Source organism: Schistocerca piceifrons, chromosome 9 (genome assembly GCF_021461385.2).
Source record: "Schistocerca piceifrons isolate TAMUIC-IGC-003096 chromosome 9, iqSchPice1.1, whole genome shotgun sequence".
Lineage (NCBI taxonomy): Eukaryota > Metazoa > Arthropoda > Insecta > Orthoptera > Acrididae > Schistocerca > Schistocerca piceifrons.
The window spans coordinates 170,959,973-170,977,849 of record NC_060146.1 but is presented as its reverse complement, the minus strand read 5'-3'; the positions used below and the strand labels follow the sequence as shown (position 1 = coordinate 170,977,849).

General features: G+C 40.2%; 1 long non-coding RNA gene across 2 annotated transcripts in view; it reads right to left on the bottom strand.

The window, feature by feature from the left end:
- The window catches only part of LOC124717027, a 35,837-nt gene extending 23,291 nt beyond the window's left edge, over nt 1-12,546 (bottom strand). For both annotated transcript variants that reach the window (XR_007005699.1, XR_007005700.1), the window contains exons 1-2: nt 12,267-12,546; nt 6,186-6,251 (exon numbers count right to left, since the gene is read on the bottom strand). This is a non-coding gene — a long non-coding RNA (uncharacterized LOC124717027). The remainder of the gene's footprint in view (nt 1-6,185; nt 6,252-12,266) is intronic.
- Nucleotides 12,547-17,877: the final 5,331 nt, after the last annotated feature.

The window sequence follows — 17,877 nt, the reverse complement described above, 5'->3', positions numbered from 1 at the left end:
ACTATTCATGTGTCACAGAAACTATGTTGATGAAAGGAGACTGCAGTGATAAAGCCATGCAACAGATAACTTGTGCAAATACTCCCAGAATCAGTACTAATGAGGTTAGGTAGTAACTCACTGTGAAGATTATTGCTGAGATGCAGACAGGCATCTAGAAAAGACAATCACACACTCACAACTAAATTTTCAGCCATCAGCCGGAGCCTTTGTCAGGAAACAAGAGCACACACACATTCACACAATCAGACACAATTCATGACTGCCGTCTCCGGCCGCTGCATCAACAATCTCTGAGAATCATATCCAAACAAACCACTCCTCACGCCTCCCTGCCTCTCATCAGCAGCTGCTAGGCTAGCGGCAACAAGTGGTGGCAGCAATAACTGCAAGCTGAGGGGAGAGGTAGGAAGGGAAGAAGCATAAGAATGAGGGAGTAGGGAAGCGGCGCCCAGCCAGAGAAGGTGCATGACGTCAGTAAACAAACCATTTCATCTACTCAGACAAAAACAAGATCTTCCCAGTGTTTTTTTGTTTTCCAAATTTTTCCAATTTCCCTGACACATTTGAAATTCCCTGATTTCCAGAATTTGTGCCAACCCTTGATGTAAACTGTCTGACAGAAAATAGGGCAAAATTTGAAAACAACTGAAAAAGTTTCTCCATAACAACTCCCTCTATTCTGTAGGCAGATGTATACACTAAAGTGCCAAAGAAACTGGTATAGGCATGTGTATTCAAATATAGAGATATGTAAACAGGCAGAATATGATGCTGCAGACGGCAACGCCTATATAAGGCAACAAGTGTCTAGCACAGTTGTTATATCAGTTACTGCTGCTACAATGGCAGGTTATCAAGATTTAAGTGAGTTTGAATGTGGTACTATTGTCAGCACATGAGCAATGGGACACAGCATCTCCAAAGTAGCAATGAAGTGGGGATTTTACTGTATGGCCGTTTCATAGTATACTGTGAATATCAGGAATACGGTAAAACTTCACATCTCCGACATCACTGCAGCCGGAAAAAGACCCTGCAAGAATAATGCCAACGACGACTGAAGAGAATTGTTAAACGTAACATAAATGCAACCTTTCCACAAATTGCTGCAGATTTCAATGCTGGACCATCAACAAGTGTCAGTGTGTGAACCATTCAACGAAACATCATTAATATGGGCTTTTGGAGCTGAAGACCCACTCGTATACCCTTGATGACTGCATGACACAAAGTCTTACACCTCGCCTGGGCCCATCAACACCGACACTGGACCACTGATGACTGGAAACATGTTGCCTGGTTGAGCGAGTCTCATTTAAAATTGTATTGAGCAGATGGACCTGTACAGGTATAGAGACAACCTCATGAATCCATGGACCCTGCATGTCAGCAGGGGACTGTTCAAGCTGGTGGAGGCTCTGTAATGGTGTGGGGCATATGCAGTTGGGAGTGATATGGTATCCTGGTGCACCTAGATACGACTCTGACAGGTGACATGTACGTAAGCATCCTGTCTGATCACCTGCATCCATTCATGTCCATTGTGCTTTCCGACAGACTTGGGCAATTCCAGCAGCACAATGCAACACCCCACACATCCTGAATTGCTACAGAGTGGCTTCAGGAACACTCATCTGAGTTTAAACACTTCCACAGGCAACCAAACTCTCTAGATAAGAACGTTATTGAGCATATCTGGGATGCCTTGCAACATGCTGCTCCCCCTCATACTCTTACGGGTTTGTGGACAGCCCTGCATGATTCGTGGTGTCAGTTCCCTCCTGCACTACTTCAGACATTAGTAGAGTCTACACCACATCATGCTGTGGCACTTCTGTGTGCTCGCGGGGGCTCTACATGATATCGATAGATGTACCAGTTTGTTTGGCTTTTCAGTGTATTATTGTAATTGTGAAAGGTGAGGGGTAGGAGTAACTAACTGACATATGTATATTTAATAATAATAATAATAATAACAGCTTAAATATGATATGGAAGTTAATAGGAATATAAAAAAAGGGAGGAAGGTTTATCTGTTTAGCAAGAGTAATAGAAGGCAGATTTCAGACTACCTAACAGATCAAAACGAAAATTTCTGTTCCGACACTGACAATGTTGAGTGTTTATGGAAAAAGTTCAAGGCAATCGTAAAATGCGTTTTAGACAGGTACGTGCCGAGTAAAACTGTGAGGGACGGGAAAAACCCACCGTGGTACAACAACAAAGTTAGGAAACTACTGCGAAAGCAAAGAGAGCTCCACTCCAAGTTTAAACGCAGCCAAAACCTCTCAGACAAACAGAAGCTAAACGATGTCAAAGTTAGCGTAAAGAGGGCTATGCGTGAAGCGTTCAGTGAATTCGAAAGTAAAATTCTATGTACCGACTTGACAGAAAATCCTAGGAAGTTCTGGTCTTACGTTAAATCAGTAAGTGGCTCGAAACAGCATATCCAGACACTACGGGATGATGATGGCATTGAAACAGAGGATGACACGCGTAAAGCTGAAATACTAAACACCTTTCTCCAAAGCTGTTTCACAGAGGAAGACTGCACTGCAGTTCCTTCTCTAAATCCTCGCACAAACGAAAAAATGGCTGACATCGAAATAAGTGTCCAAGGAATAGAAAAGCAACTGGAATCACTCAATAGAGGAAAGTCCACTGGACCTGACGGGATACCAATTCGATTCTACACTGAGTACGCGAAAGAACTTGCCCCCCTTCTAACAGCCGTGTACCGCAAGCCTCTAGAGGAACGGAGGGTTCCAAATGATTGGAAAAGAGCACAGATAGTCCCAGTCTTCAAGAAGGGTCGTCGAGCAGATGCGCAAAACTATAGACCTATATCTCTGACGTCGATCTGTTGTAGAATTTTAGAACATGTTTTTTGCTCGAGTATCGTGTCGTTTTTGGAAACCCAGAATCTACTATGTAGGAATCAACATGGATTCCGGAAACAGCGATCGTGTGAGACCCAACTCGCTTTATTTGTTCATGAGACCCAGAAAATATTAGATACAGGCTCCCAGGTAGATGCTATTTTTCTTGACTTCCGGAAGGCGTTCGATACAGTTCCGCACTGTCGCCTGATAAACAAAATAAGAGCCTACGGAATATCAGACCAGCTGTGTGGCTGGATTGAAGAGTTTTTAGCAAACAGAACACAGCATGTTGTTATCAATGAAGAGACATCTACAGACGTTAAAGTAACCTCTGGCGTGCCACAGGGGTGTGTTATGGGACCATTGCTTTTCACAATATATATAAATGACCTAGTAGATAGTGTCGGGAGTTCCATGCGGCTTTTCGCGGATGATGCTGTAGTATACAGAGAAGTTGCAGCATTAGAAAATTGTAGCGAAATGCAGGAAGATCTGCAATGGATAGGCACTTGGTGCAGGGAGTGGCAACTGACCCTTAACATAGACAAATGTAATGTATTGTGAATACATAGAAAGAAGGATCCTTTATTGTATGATTATATGATAGCGGAACAAACACTGGTAGCAGTTACTTCTGTAAAATATCTGGGAGTATGCGTGCGGAACGATTTGAAGTGGAATGATCATATAAAATTAATTGTTGGTAAGGCGGGTACCAGGTTGAGATTCATTGGGAGAGTGCTTAGAAAATGTAGTCCATCAACAAAGGAGGTGGCTTACAAAACACTCGTTCGACCGATATTTGAGTATTGCTCATCAGTGTGGGATCCGTACCAGATCGGTCTGACGGAGGAGATAGAGAAGATCCAAAGAAGAGTGGCGCGTTTCGTCACAGGGTTATTTGGTAACCGTGATAGCGTTACGGAGATGTTTAGCAAACTCAAGTGGCAGACTCTGCAAGAGAGGCGCTCTGCATCGCGGTGTAGCTTGCTCGCCAGGTTTCGAGAGGGTGCGTTTCTGGATGAGGTATCGAATATATTGCTTCCCCCTACTTATACCTCCCGAGGAGATCACGAATGTAAAATTAGAGAGATTAGAGCGCGCACGGAGGCTTTCAGACAGTCGTTCTTCCCGCGAACCATACGCGACTGGAACAGGAAAGGGAGGTAATGACAGTGGCACGTAAAGTGCCCTCCGCCACACACCGTTGGGTGGCTTGCGGAGTATAAATGTAGATGTAGATGTAGCATGTAGCCATATTAACAAATTAAATTGTGATGTGAATGTAAAATGACTTGTTCCATAGTACAGGGTGATTCAAAAAGAATACCACAACTTTAGGAATTTAAAACTCTGCAACGACAAAAGGCAGAGCTAAGCACTATCTGTCGGCGAATTAAGGGAGCTATAAAGTTTCATTTAGTTGTACATTTGTTCGCTTGAGGCGCTGTTGACTAGGCTTCAGCGTCAGTTGATGCTAAGATGGCGACCGCTCAACAGAAAGCTTTTTGTGTTATTGAGTACGGCAGAAGTGAATCGACGACAGTTGTTCAGCGTGCATTTCGAACGAAGTATGGTGTTAAACCTCCTGATAGGTGGTGTATTAAACGTTGGTATAAACAGTTTACAGAGAATGGGTGTTTGTGCAAAGGGAAAAGTTCTGGACGGCCGAGAACGAGTGATGAAAATGTAGCACGCATCCAGCAAGCATTTGTTTGCAGCCCAGGAAAATCGACTCGCAGAGCTAGCAGAGAGCTGCAAATTCCACAATCAACTGTATGGAAAGTCCTACGAAAAAGGTTAGTTATGAAACCTTATCGTCTGAAATTGGTTCAAGCACTGTCTGCAGCTGATAAGATTAAACGAATCGATTTCTGTGATTTTATCCTTGCTCAAATGGAAACAGATGAATCTTTAGTTTCAAAGATTGTGTTTAGTGATGAAGCAACTTTCCACACTAACGGGAAAGTCAACAGTCACAATGTCTGTATATGGGGCACTGAGAATCCGCCTAAGGTGAACGTTTTCTGTGCCATTTCAGCCAATAAAGTTTTTGGTCCCTTTTTCTTCGAAGGTGCTACTGTAACTGGACTACAGTATCTGGAGATGTTACAGAATTGGCTGTTCCCTCAGCTCGAACAAGAAGCACAACAATTCATATTTCAGCAGGCTGGAGCGTCACCACATTGGCACTTATCTGTCCGTAACTACCTGAACGTCAACTACCTGAGGCGATGGATCGGCCGCCAGGCAGCCCGTGACAGAGCACTTCATCACTGGCCTCCAAGAAGCCCTGATCTTACCCCCTGCGATTTTTTCTTATGGGGGTATGTTAAGGATATGGTGTTTCGGCCACCTATCCCAGCCACCATTGATGATTTGAAACGAGAAATAACAGCAGCTATCCAAACTGTTACGCCTGATATGCTACAGAGAGTGTGGAACGAGTTGGAGTATCGGGTTGATATTGCTCGAGTGTCTGGAGGGGGCCATATTGAACATCTCTGAACTTGTTTTTGAGTGAAAAAAAAAAACCTTTTTAAATACTCTTTGTAATGATGTATAACAGAAGGTTATATTATGTTTCTTTCATTAAATACACATTTTTAAAGTTGTAGTATTCTTTTTGAATCACCCTGTATTATCATTTACGCTGCCAATGAATCATGGAATATGAAACTAACTAATTCACAGTAATAAAGGTGAAGGAATGATCATCATTCTTAAGGGATGTATTTTAGAGCTGATGTTTACTATGCTTTTTTGCTTTGAATGACCGTTGTTGTCACATCCCCGAATACTGAGTATTTATCCTGGGAAACTGAGTATACTTCCAAAATAAAACAACTAATTGTAAAAAAAAAGTAGTACAATAGTTTAAATAAAGATGTAGATATTTATAACACTACGAAATATTGTATTTACTACCGGCACAGCATCATACAAAAGTTCCAAGAACCGGTCCGTATGACATAGGGATAAAATAACAATTTTCCAAAGGGCCAAAAGAGAAGTTGCTCTGAGGGAGTTTCTTACTAACACGTGTTTTCATAGTATTAAATAATACCTTTAAGAAGAGTACACTATCTTTACTTGCACCGTATTATTCATAACCAATTGAGAGAGATTGTGTTCTTGTAACTGCTTCCAGGAAGTTATGATATGATTTGGAACATATGTTCACAATCCCACACAAATATTGCATTTTTATATAAAGAATAAATAAATTACTATTCTGTGCAACACAATGCAGTTATACACAGCAACATAAGAACACCACAAAGGTAAAGATGCACTCACGTCTTCGAAGCCTAATGGGTCCTGCACACTATTGTGGCCATCAGGCATCTCCCACTGCAACAGACACTGTAAAGGAGTTAACAGAGTTACTCTTGTGTGAGCTACAACATCCATATACATGCTTAAGTGATGTCATGCCTTCTACAACGTGCAGCTAATGACATAGGTCTACTCTACCGCCCCCCCCGCAATTTATAGTATTTCTTTCTTTCCTTTCTTTTTACGTAGGAGTGAGGGCTACCAAATTAATGTTTTAGTGTTATGTTCGTTACTTAACATAGAGAATACAAGAAGCATAAAGCATTTTGGGATGAATACTGATTATCAATTAACAGACTGAACATAAAAAGATACTGGCAAAAAGAATGTCATCAACATGTTATGCTCTCAGAGGTCTGTCAACAGTTTGTAACAGCCAATGTCTTGTCATGACATACTATTTCTGTGTACACTGAATTCTCAGCTATGGTATTCTATTCTGGAGGTCAAAGGCACAAAACATGGACATAGTTTTCAAACTGCAGAAAAGTGACTTTGGAACTTTGCGGGGAGGTCTTATGGGACCAAACTGCTGAGGTCATCAGTCCCTAAGCTTACGCACTACTTAATCTAACTTACGCTAAGAACAACACATACACACACTCATGCCCGAGGGAGGACTCGAACCTCCGACAGGGGGAGGGGAACGGAGGGGGGGGGGGGGGGGGGAGCCACGCGGACCCTGACGAGGCGCCTCAGACAGCCCGGATAAACTGCAGAAAAGAACCATAAGAATAACTAAAGGAACTAGTTGTGTCCATTCTTAACAACTATTTATAAAACTGGATAGCCTTATTGTACCAAGTTGTACATCTACCAACCAGTTGTGCATATCAAGGAAAACATTAGTAAGTATTTTGCTAATAGTCATGTATGTAATCATGGAACAAGAGCCAGTCTGGGCTTATATTTACCAAAGAAAAACAAACAAAAAACTCAAAAAAGCAAAATTGTAAAATAAATAACCTAAGAAGATTGCCATAATAAAACTGTTCGAAAAGGCAGCTAAAATGTACTACATAAGGAAATCATACTACACAAAGCTTTTTTAGAGGATTCTGAGAGAGATTGATGACAAAAAGGGGCAATTACAACACCATATCGCGTAACAATACAGGATCACAACGTAATGCTTTTACATGAAAGTCACAGTTCATATCAATAGCATCTTATCATTTCCTGAGCTCAACACTTCACTCATCACTGGCTCTGTTTTTTAGATAGGCTGAAGGGCAGACGTGCACAGGCATAGTATAAGGGGCAGTCAAATGAAAACTGAACACCCACCACAATACAACCATGGGATGGTTCCATTCAAAAGCGACCATCAAACACTTTAACACATTTATCCCACTGGGACAACTAATTCCCATTTCGCAAAACACGCTCAGCTGCTGACGAATCCACAACCGCACCCTCTCTTACATTTGCTAGTCCGACTGAAATCGACATTCGTGCTTATCTTTCTTCAGGTCGCTGAAGATGTTAAAATCACATGGTTAATGATCTGGGCTGTATGGAGGATGCTGCAGCATTTCCGAACCAAATCGCTAAAGCACATCCTTCAGCCAATCGGCAGTGTTAGGTTGGGTATTATCGTGCAACAGCAGTTTCAGCAAAGTATTTTCTTAGTGTTGCACACTGATTGTGGTTCCACACTCGAGGAACTCTATGAGCAGACGGTTCCTGCAGTTGAAGCTGCATGATAACACCCAGCTCCACAATGCCAATTTCACAAAGGCTACTCTTCAGCTATTTGGTAGGGGAGCACTGCAACATCATCTGCACAGTACAGATCATTCATTGCGTGATTTTTCGATCACTGGCAACCTGAAGAAAGATGTGTGAATAACGGTTTCAGTCAGATGAGGAAGTGCAAGACTGGGTGCAGTTGTGGAACCATCAGCGACTGACCACGTTCTACGAAACAGGAATTGATCATCTCATATTCCAGTCGCATAAATGTCTTAAATTGTATAGTGATTACTTCTGAATGAAACTTGCTCATGGTTCAGTTGTGAGGGTGTTCAGTTTTCATTTGACTGCCCCTCATAGCATGTGTACAGTTACGGAATAAGTTTTTGGGACAGACAGAATGGAGCGCATGGGACATGGCAGAATATTCATGATCCTGGAGACAGCAGCAGCAGGTGCCAGTCATGTGCGCAGTGATGCAGTGCAAAATTATGTTTCATATTATGAACTGTCTTGAGCAAATCATGTTTGATGATACAGCACTGTACAATAGAGAACAACAGAATCAGGCAGTGCAGTTGTTATGACACAGAACTCATATTTGGGAGGATGGCGTTTGCTGTGTCTGACTTCAGTTTTCCATCATTTTCCTACATCATTCCATACAAATACTGGAATGGTTCCTTCAGCAAAGCAAAAGATAACCAGCTATCCTATCACCGTAAAAACATAGTTATGTATTCTATGTATATGTATATTTGAGCTACGTATTTTCACTGTATTGCAATGATAAATCCTCTCGCATTATGAGAGGATCCATGGATGAATAAATAAATAAATAAAGGTAATATGAGTATCTCTTTCTAAACTGAATATCAAACTGCACCTGTCTTGAGCATGCTTGCCAAAGACACTTGTACCTACTGCTCCCCATGTTGTAGTTAGGGGGGAAAAAAGTGTCACTCCAATGCAAAAGAAATACTTTCTGGTTCTGGGCCCACATTTCTGGAGAGGAATGAAGTGGATTTTTTTCTCCCCTTCAAAACTAGAGCAATAAACTGGTGACAGTTCAGCTGTAGCACTTCAAACTAGAGTGTGATTCACAGAGTGAAAGATTGAACATAAAAATGATTCTACGTTGTTTTCACTTACACTTTGCTCATTTATTCCACTGTCATGCAAAAACAATACCCCAGGAGACAGTAGAAATTGATAAATTAAGAACTATTTAAGTATGTGTAATCTGTAAGTGTCCCAAACTATGCAAATGCTTTTTGAGATGATACTACTCAGATGAATATCACAAATTAAGCACACAAGCCAGTATGGGCGGTGTGTCAGTGGTAGGGCTAGGTGTCCTGTATAAGTTAGACAGTGACCATAGAGAACTTGGGGTTTAAAACAATTGCTGCCCAGCACACACACACTAATGTCAAAACGATGTGGTTTTTGCAGTGAACAACAGCATCTGCTTTATGATCTTAACATGCATGGTGATGGCCAAGGCTGGTAATTCCATTTTGAAATTAGTGTGAATCTGCTGGACAATAAATTATTTCAGAAACAAAGTATCACTGTGTATCTCCAATTCAAAAGAACTCACTGTGTTACACCACTAACCAAAAAGTTTTAAGTGCTGTCTTTCACTGAAACAAACTTAACCAGTGAGACTCACTTCACTTGTTGGGGAACCTGCTGTGTCCTGTGTCAAGAGGAGGCAAATGCAAAAGGGTATGGGTCTATTAATCTTCAGCACTTCAAATGTAAGTGAATAATGGTTCCCCTTAGGGAAATGGCAGCAATGGATGGGAAGAAACACCTGCTGCAAACAGTCTGAATGCGTAACTCCATTCAACATGCTGAAGAAGCAATTCCAACAGCCACGAAGGGTTGCGACCAACTGCAGATTGTCATGCATGTTAGATCAAGTGATCTATACTCGGTTCCAAGGTCATACTTGGACCACTCCAGTGACTGGAAGATGGAAGTTGAGAAGACCACCAATCCTGAGTTACAACAAAGCTCTTATGCTGAGGTGACAAAACTCATGCAATAGCGATATTCACGTAACATACTGATGACGGTAGCATTGCATATAAAAGAATGGATCATTGTATTGGCGGAGCTGTCATTTGTACTCAGGTGATTTGTGTGAAAAGGTTTATCACCTGATAATGGTTGCACAAAGGGAATTAACAGACTGAATGCAGAGAGGTAATCGGTGACATGGGACATTCCATTTTACAAATTGTTAGGGAATTCAATATTCAAAGATCAACAGTGTCAAGAGTGTGCCACAAATACCAAATTTCAGTAATTACCTACCACTGAGGGCAACGCGGTGGTTGATGGAATTCACTTAACGGCTTACAGCAGCGGCATTTGCTTAGAATGGTCAATGCTAATAGTCAAGCAAAACTGTGTGAAATAAACGCAGAAATCAATGTGGGACATATGAGCAATACATCCATTAGGATCGTATGGCGAAATTTGGTGTTGATGGGCTATGGCAGCAGATGAACAACGTGAGTGCCTGTGCTAACGGCACATCATCACCTGCAGAGCGGGCTCATGACATTGGCTGGACCCTATATGACTGGAAAACCATGGCCTGATCAGATGAGTCCTGTTTTCTGTTGGTAAGAGCTGATGGTAGGGTTCAAGTGTGGTACAGATCCCACGAACTTGTCAACAAGACACTGTGCATGCTGGTGGTGGCTCCATAGTGGTGTGGACTGTGTTTACATGGAATGGATACAGTCCTTTGGTCCAACTGAACTTAACATTGACTGGAAATTATTTTGTTTGGCTACTTGGAGACCATTTCTTTCCAAACAACTATGGAGTTTTTATGGATGACTTTGCGCTGTATCATTGGGCCACAACTGTTCACGGTTAGTTTGAAGAACATTCTGGCCAATTCTAGTGAATGATTTGGCCACACAGATTGCCCGATATGAATCCCATTGAACACTGATAGGGCATATCCAGAGGGCAGTTCATGCACAAAATCCTGCACCGGCAACACTTTGCATTTCTGGACAGCTATAGGGTCGGCATGGATCAGTATTCCTGCTGGGGACTTGTACAGCCCATGCCACATCAAGTTGCTGCACTATACTGGGGGAAAGGAGGTCTGACACAATATTATAAGGTACCTCATGATTTCTGCCACCTCATAGTAATTTGCAGCATTGTCTCCATGACTGATTATGACCTCCTGGTTCTGGGTTGAGCGGAAGGAGTGAACCAGTGACTTGGAGGGTTTGTCAAAAGTTAGATTGCCACTTCCTGGGCTTATGTTACAAATAAACAAAAATATACACTTGCCTTCACGTTAAAGATAACCATTTCTAGCGTGAATGTTCCGATCACTTCAAGTTACTTCCTTCGACATGTCACTACTTCTTCAGAAATTATAAGCCAAAACTTGAATACAACGCCACCTCACAACGTGTCTGTCTGCAAAACTAAAATCGCGCATTAACCACGCGCAATACATTACAGTCAATCGATTAATCGTAATTATTCTGGTGATGGTATGATTAGTATGTACACTATTGATCTCGAACACATTATTTTGTTAAAAGCCAAGATGGCGGCAAGTGACGAGGATATGTCATGTGTAATATGCAAAAAAGGAGTTAAAAGCACGGATATAATTTTAGTGTGTGGATTGTGGTGTAGAAAATTCTTCCACAATGACTGTGTCGGTATCAGCAGCAGTGAGGCTCGTGCTGTAACGAGTACAAACGAGCAAATTAAGTTTCATTGTGAAGCCTGTGAAAAGAGGTTAGGTATCGAACTTTTCGGCGGAAAAGAAACGCATGGACCAAAAAAATTTGAAAACTGCGTAAACAATTGTGTCAATTTATTTCAGCTCGTACAAAGCCTTATCAAGATGACAAATGAACTATCAAACAATAATTCAGTAATAAATACAAAATTAGATACAGTTCTCACTTCAAATGCACGATTAGAAGAATATTTATTACAAACACCAAAATGTTTTGAAAACCCAACTAAAGAAACCACTAACAATAGCGTAGAACACGTAGAAAATGAGACTACTATACAAATGGAAATTCGTGAGCAAAACGATGACACGAACTCGCATAACCGAAGTGTAAACAGTAAACAAACGGAGTGTTGTGCGTCAGAGCTCACAAGACGGCGACAACAACAAACTGATGACAACAGTTCGCAGCATATTGCAAGTGGTTATCCCATTCAGTTAACCGACCGTCAACAACAAAAGGTTGCAGAGCAATTAAGTTCAAATGTAAGTAGGAAACGAACAAATGAAATTAAAACAAATGTTTGCTGAGACTTAAAATACATAAATACCTCCTCCAATAAACACAAGAACGCTGTTACAGTGACACACACCACACATGTAAATCGGAAAGACCCTAAAAAAACTGAAAAAATGAGCGTTACAAACTAAATAACATTATTATATGCCGTTATCGGACTTTATGCGACTGTAGTACCACAAATCTGTACTGCAAACGACACATTTCGTCGATATTTTTAATAGCTGTGTCACTGAAACTGTATATTTTTGGGCTACGCAAGTATTAACACGATATCCACAAATACGACAAGTTATCTTTCGGAGCACTAATATTAAGATGGCGACTGCTGGATTTGTTGCCAATCACAAAAGACAACACGTGATCTCGTCAGCCAATTATAGCGAGCCTAGCAGACGTGGTAGTTGTCGCGCGTCCGCCTGTATGTATTTATTGTCATTCAAATAATTGTTTTGGAGTCTACGATAAATCAACTTTGGCTTTTTACGTCTTTGTGTATAATTTTATTTGCTCCTAGACTTACTTCATCCTTCTAGAATGTTGCTCCTCTTCTTCCTGGTTCCACTTTCTTCCTTTTTGCAGTTCTGTCTCTTTTCTGAAATCTTGCCTGTTGTGTTTCTTCTCCAAAAATGTATTTTGTTATCTATTATGTTCATTCACACTTCAGTGCTTTCCATGCCGTTGTCAATTTCGGTGAACCATGCAGATCTGAATGTGTACCTGTTTAATAAGTTGGAGATCAGTGTGGTTTGTCTGTTATTATGCATTCGATATGTATGCCCATAAAAGTCTAGTCTTTTTCTTCATTGCATTAGTTAGATTTTCCATTTTCAAATAGACCTCTCTATTTGATCTTAATTTGTATTAACATTACAATTACTTCGAGGACCCAATATTTTCCTTAGAATCATTCTTTCAACTTTTCCCAGTTTTTCAAGGTCACAAGAGCTTGTTAGTTGATGTGTTCTGTTGCATACAGTATTACAGCTCATAAAACTTCTTGACAGTGTCTTAAGTTGTGTTCATTTTTTTGTTGGGCTACTTTATTTTCTAAGGCTGTAATTCTTTTCTGTTGCTTGTTATCCATTATTCTAGGTATTTGGAACATTTTATTTTATATGTCATGTCGTTGTGAATTTTAAGATTATTTTATGGGTGCAGGCCGGAGGCACATTGTTGATATTTGTCATAAGGTGTGTTTTTCAGGTGATAATTTTAGTCCTATTTTGTCTGTTGTTTTTGTAATTCTGTGATTTGTTCTTTGGCGTCATCCAGTGAGCCAGTAATTAACGTCATATCATCCGCAAAAGCTAGACACTTTGATGGATTTCCTCTATTCATTCACTACCATCTCTACTGTGCAAATTAAAAGTAGAGATGAGGAACAATCTCCCTTTCTTACTCCTGATTTTATTTCAAATGATTGTGACAATTCTTTCATAAATTTTACCTTCGATGTTAAAGTTCCTGTAGTTATTTCTGTTGTTTTATTGTCCGGTCCGAATCCCTTTGCATTATCATTTATTTTTATCAGTTCAGTCATATGCCTTTTTAAACTCTATAAAAAATATCAAATAGTTCAAGTTTCTGATTTTTCTCATTTCCATTCCATCCTTTATAGTTAGTATTTGTTCTGCACAAGACATTCCCTTCCTAAATCCTGCTTTATAATTTTCTAGTTGTGGGTGGAAAATTTCTTAGTCTTTCTTTAAAAGTGCCATGTACAAGACCTGATGTGTCACAGTCAAAAGGGGGGTCATTCTGTTAGGGTCAGTTTTCTTTGCTTTTTTTTATCTAATGGATGTATTAATGCTGGTGTCCATTCTAATGGTATGCTGTTTATTGTATACATTTCATTGATTATTTATGTTACGGGCCTAGACATAGTATAACATTGTCACTAAAGCATTTCCACAATTCAGCAACTATATTGTCTTCTCCTGATGCCTTGTTATTTTTAAGTTTTATGATTTCTCTAACTTTCTCTATTGTTGATGGCTTTGAGTCTGGTTGTAAGCTATTTGGATGATATTATCAAAATGAAATTCTTCTCTTGGTGGATCACAGTTGTGTAGAAATAATATAGGCTACACACAATACAGGAATAAGCAGTTACGCCTTCGCATGTAATTTTGGGCTATGATGTAAGAACACAACTTAAATTGCTGTGTGTAAAATAATGAGAATAATAAGAATAAGACAAGCTATGTCTTAACATATAATTTAGGTTATCATAGATATTGTCTTCTTTTTCGGGAATGTGGTTACGTTGCAATGTAAGAGCACAGCTTCAGTTGCTGCCAGTGGAGGACTGTGTTGTAATTTTTACATGTGCAGAGAGCATTGACACATGGATGTGGTTTTGCAGTTGAATTACAAACCACACATTGTCATTTTTGATAAATGTATTACAGATAACACACACATACAATATACGGAATGGCACTACCATCACACTACTTTCTTTTCACAGAGATTTTTGCACCCTACTTGAACTGCACCAAAGAAGCTCATACAGAGAAGTGAAGCATACGATAGAAACCCTTGGCTTCCGAGTGCTCGGGAAATGGCACTGAATTTGAATGTTGGTCACCGCATTAAGTAAACCTAATTACAGTACTTCCCCTCAGTGGGCCTTATAAGAGAATAACTTATCAGTTTCATATTGCATAAATACGGTACATTATCAAACAGCTGAGGCAAAATTTAACAGGCAGGTAGTCCAGTGTGAAATAGGCCTAATACTTATTTTGATCCTGACATGTCTCTGAATCACTCAGTTTTAATACTGCAAAGGCTTTTAGTTGAAATGTCTGCACTGTTGTCATCAGTTAACACAAATTTAAGAAAACCATCCAAGCCAGTCTGCCTTGCTTCATGATTGCACGCTCTGATATTTTTGCTTTTTTTGTGATACACCCTTTTTTCTTGGTAAGCTCAGTGGCATCTGTGTTGTCAGCATTGACGTGAAGTGGTAGTCTTAACAAATTCAGAACACTTGATCTTGTTTAAAACGTCTACAAACCATTTCACTCTTTACATGTCGAATATTGCAATGTATTCCACTTCTGCTGTAGAGGTGTCTACAGTGGGTTACCCCTTACTCTTCCAGCTGATTGCTGCTCCAGCTAACAAAATTATATACCCTGTTTCAGATTTACTATCAGATGGATCATTTGCCCAGTCAGTATCACTGAACGCACTTAGATCACAACAACTGGCATTGAAACATAAGCTCAAATCTTTAGTTTGCTGCAGGTAACAGAACACCCTTTTTACTCTGGTCCAATGAGAAATACTTGGTTTAGAGTTGAACTGACTCAACCTTCCTGCAATAAAGGCAATATAGATAGAATACATGTGGACGTATACAACAAACAATCCACTGCCTTTCGGTACAATTTTTGATCAAATGGCTTGTCATTCTAATCTTCACCAAAATGGTTGTCATTACTTGGTGTAGCTACGCCCTGTGTTTGCTGAATGTTACTGGTTTGTTCTAATTTCACTTTCCCTTGAGACTGCTCAATCTTAAGTCTTAAAATAAACTACATCTCATCCATTTCTTTAATGCTAATGTGAGATTTCAAAACATTCTTGAATTTTTCAATCCTCTTTTCCTCCCCTGTTACAACACCACCATCAATATGAACCACAATGATCAAATGGCTAGAGAAGAATACACAAAGATCCTTCTCACAATGTTAAAAGCCTAACTTTTTCCTCACAGAGCAGAAAAAAATCATTCCAGTCCTTACCTGCATGGTAAAGTCCATTGTTGTTGTTGTGGTCTTCAGTTCTGAGACTGGTTTGGTGCAGCTCTCAATGCCACTCTATCCTGTTCAAGCGTCTTCATCTCCCAGTACTTATTGCAACCTACATCCCTCTGAATCTGTTTAGTGTATTCATCTCTTGGTCTCCCTCTACAACTTTTACCCTCCACGCTGCCCTCCAATAGTAAATTTGTGATCCCCTGATGCCTCAGAACTTGTCCTATCAACTGGTCCCTCCTTCTTGTCAAGTTATGCCACAAACTCCTCTTCTCCCCAATTCTATTCAATACCTCCTCATTAGTTATGTGATCTACCCATCTAATCTTCAGCATTCTTCTGTAGCACCACATTTCGAAAGCTTCTATTCTCTTCTTGTCCAAACTATTTATCATCCATGTTTCACTTCCATACGTGGCTACACTCCGTACAAATACTTTCAGAATCGACTTCATTACACTTAAATCTATACTCTACGTTAACAAATTTCTCTTCTTCAGAAACGCTTTCCTTGCCATTGACAGTCTACATTTTATATCCACTCTACTTCAACCATCATCAGTTATTTTGCTCCCCAAATAGTAAAACTCATTTACTACTTTAAATGTCTCATTTCCTAATCTAATTCCCTCAGCATCACCCAACTTAATTTGACTACATTCCATTATCCTCGTTTTGTTTTTGTTGATGTTAATCTTATATCCTTCTTTCAAGACACTGTCGATTCCGTTCAACTGCTCTTCCAAGTTCTTTGCTGTCTCTGACAGAATTACAATGTCATTGGCAAACCTCAAAATTTTTATTTCTTCTCTATGGATTTTAATAGCTACTCTGAATTTTTCTTTGGTTTCCTTTACTGCTTGCTCAATATACAGATTGAATAACATCGGGGAGAGGCTACAACCCTGTCTCACTCCTTTCCCACCCACTGCTTCCCTTTCATGCCCCTCAACTCTTATAACTGCCATCTGGTTTCTGTACAAATTGTAAATAGCCTTTCGCTCCCTGTATTTTACCCCTGCCACCTTCAAAATTTGAAAGAGAGTATTCCAGTTAACATTGTCAAAAGCTTTCTCTAAGTCTACAAATGCTAGAAACGTAGGTTTGCCTTTTCTTAATCTTTCTTCTAAGATACGTCGTAAGGTTAGTATTGCCTCACGTGTTCCAACATTTCTACGGAATCCAAACTGATCTTCCCCGAGGTTCGCTTCTACCAGTTTTTCCATTCGTCTGTAAAGAATTCGCATTAGTACTTTGCAGCTGTGACTTATTAAACTGATAGTTCGGTAATTTTCACATCTGTCAACACCTGCTTTCTTTGGGATTTGAATTATTATATTCTTCTTGAAGTCTGAGGGTATTTCACCTATCTCATACTTCTTGCTCACCAGATGGTAGAGTTTTGCCAGGACTGGCTCTCCCAAGGCCGTCAGTAGTTCTAATGGAATGTTGTCTACTCCGGGGGCCTTCTTTCGACTCAGGTCTTTCAGTGCTCTGTCAAACTCTTCACGCAGTATCGTATCCCCCATTTCATCTTCATCTACATCCTCTTCCATTTCCATAATATTGTCCTCAAGTACATCACCCTTGTATAGACCCTCTATATACTCCTTCCACCTTTCTGCTTTCCCTTCTTTGCTTAGAACTGGGTTTCCATCTGAGCTTTTGATACACAAGTGGCTCTTTTTTCTCCAAAGGTCTCTTTAATTTTCCTGTAGGCAGTATCTATCTTGCCCCTAGTGAGATAAGCCTCTACATCCTTACATTTGTCCTCTAGCCATCCCTGCTTAGCCATTTTGCAGTTCTTGTAAATCTCATTTCTGAGACGTTTGTATTCCTCTTTGCCTGCTTCATTTACTGCATTTTTATATT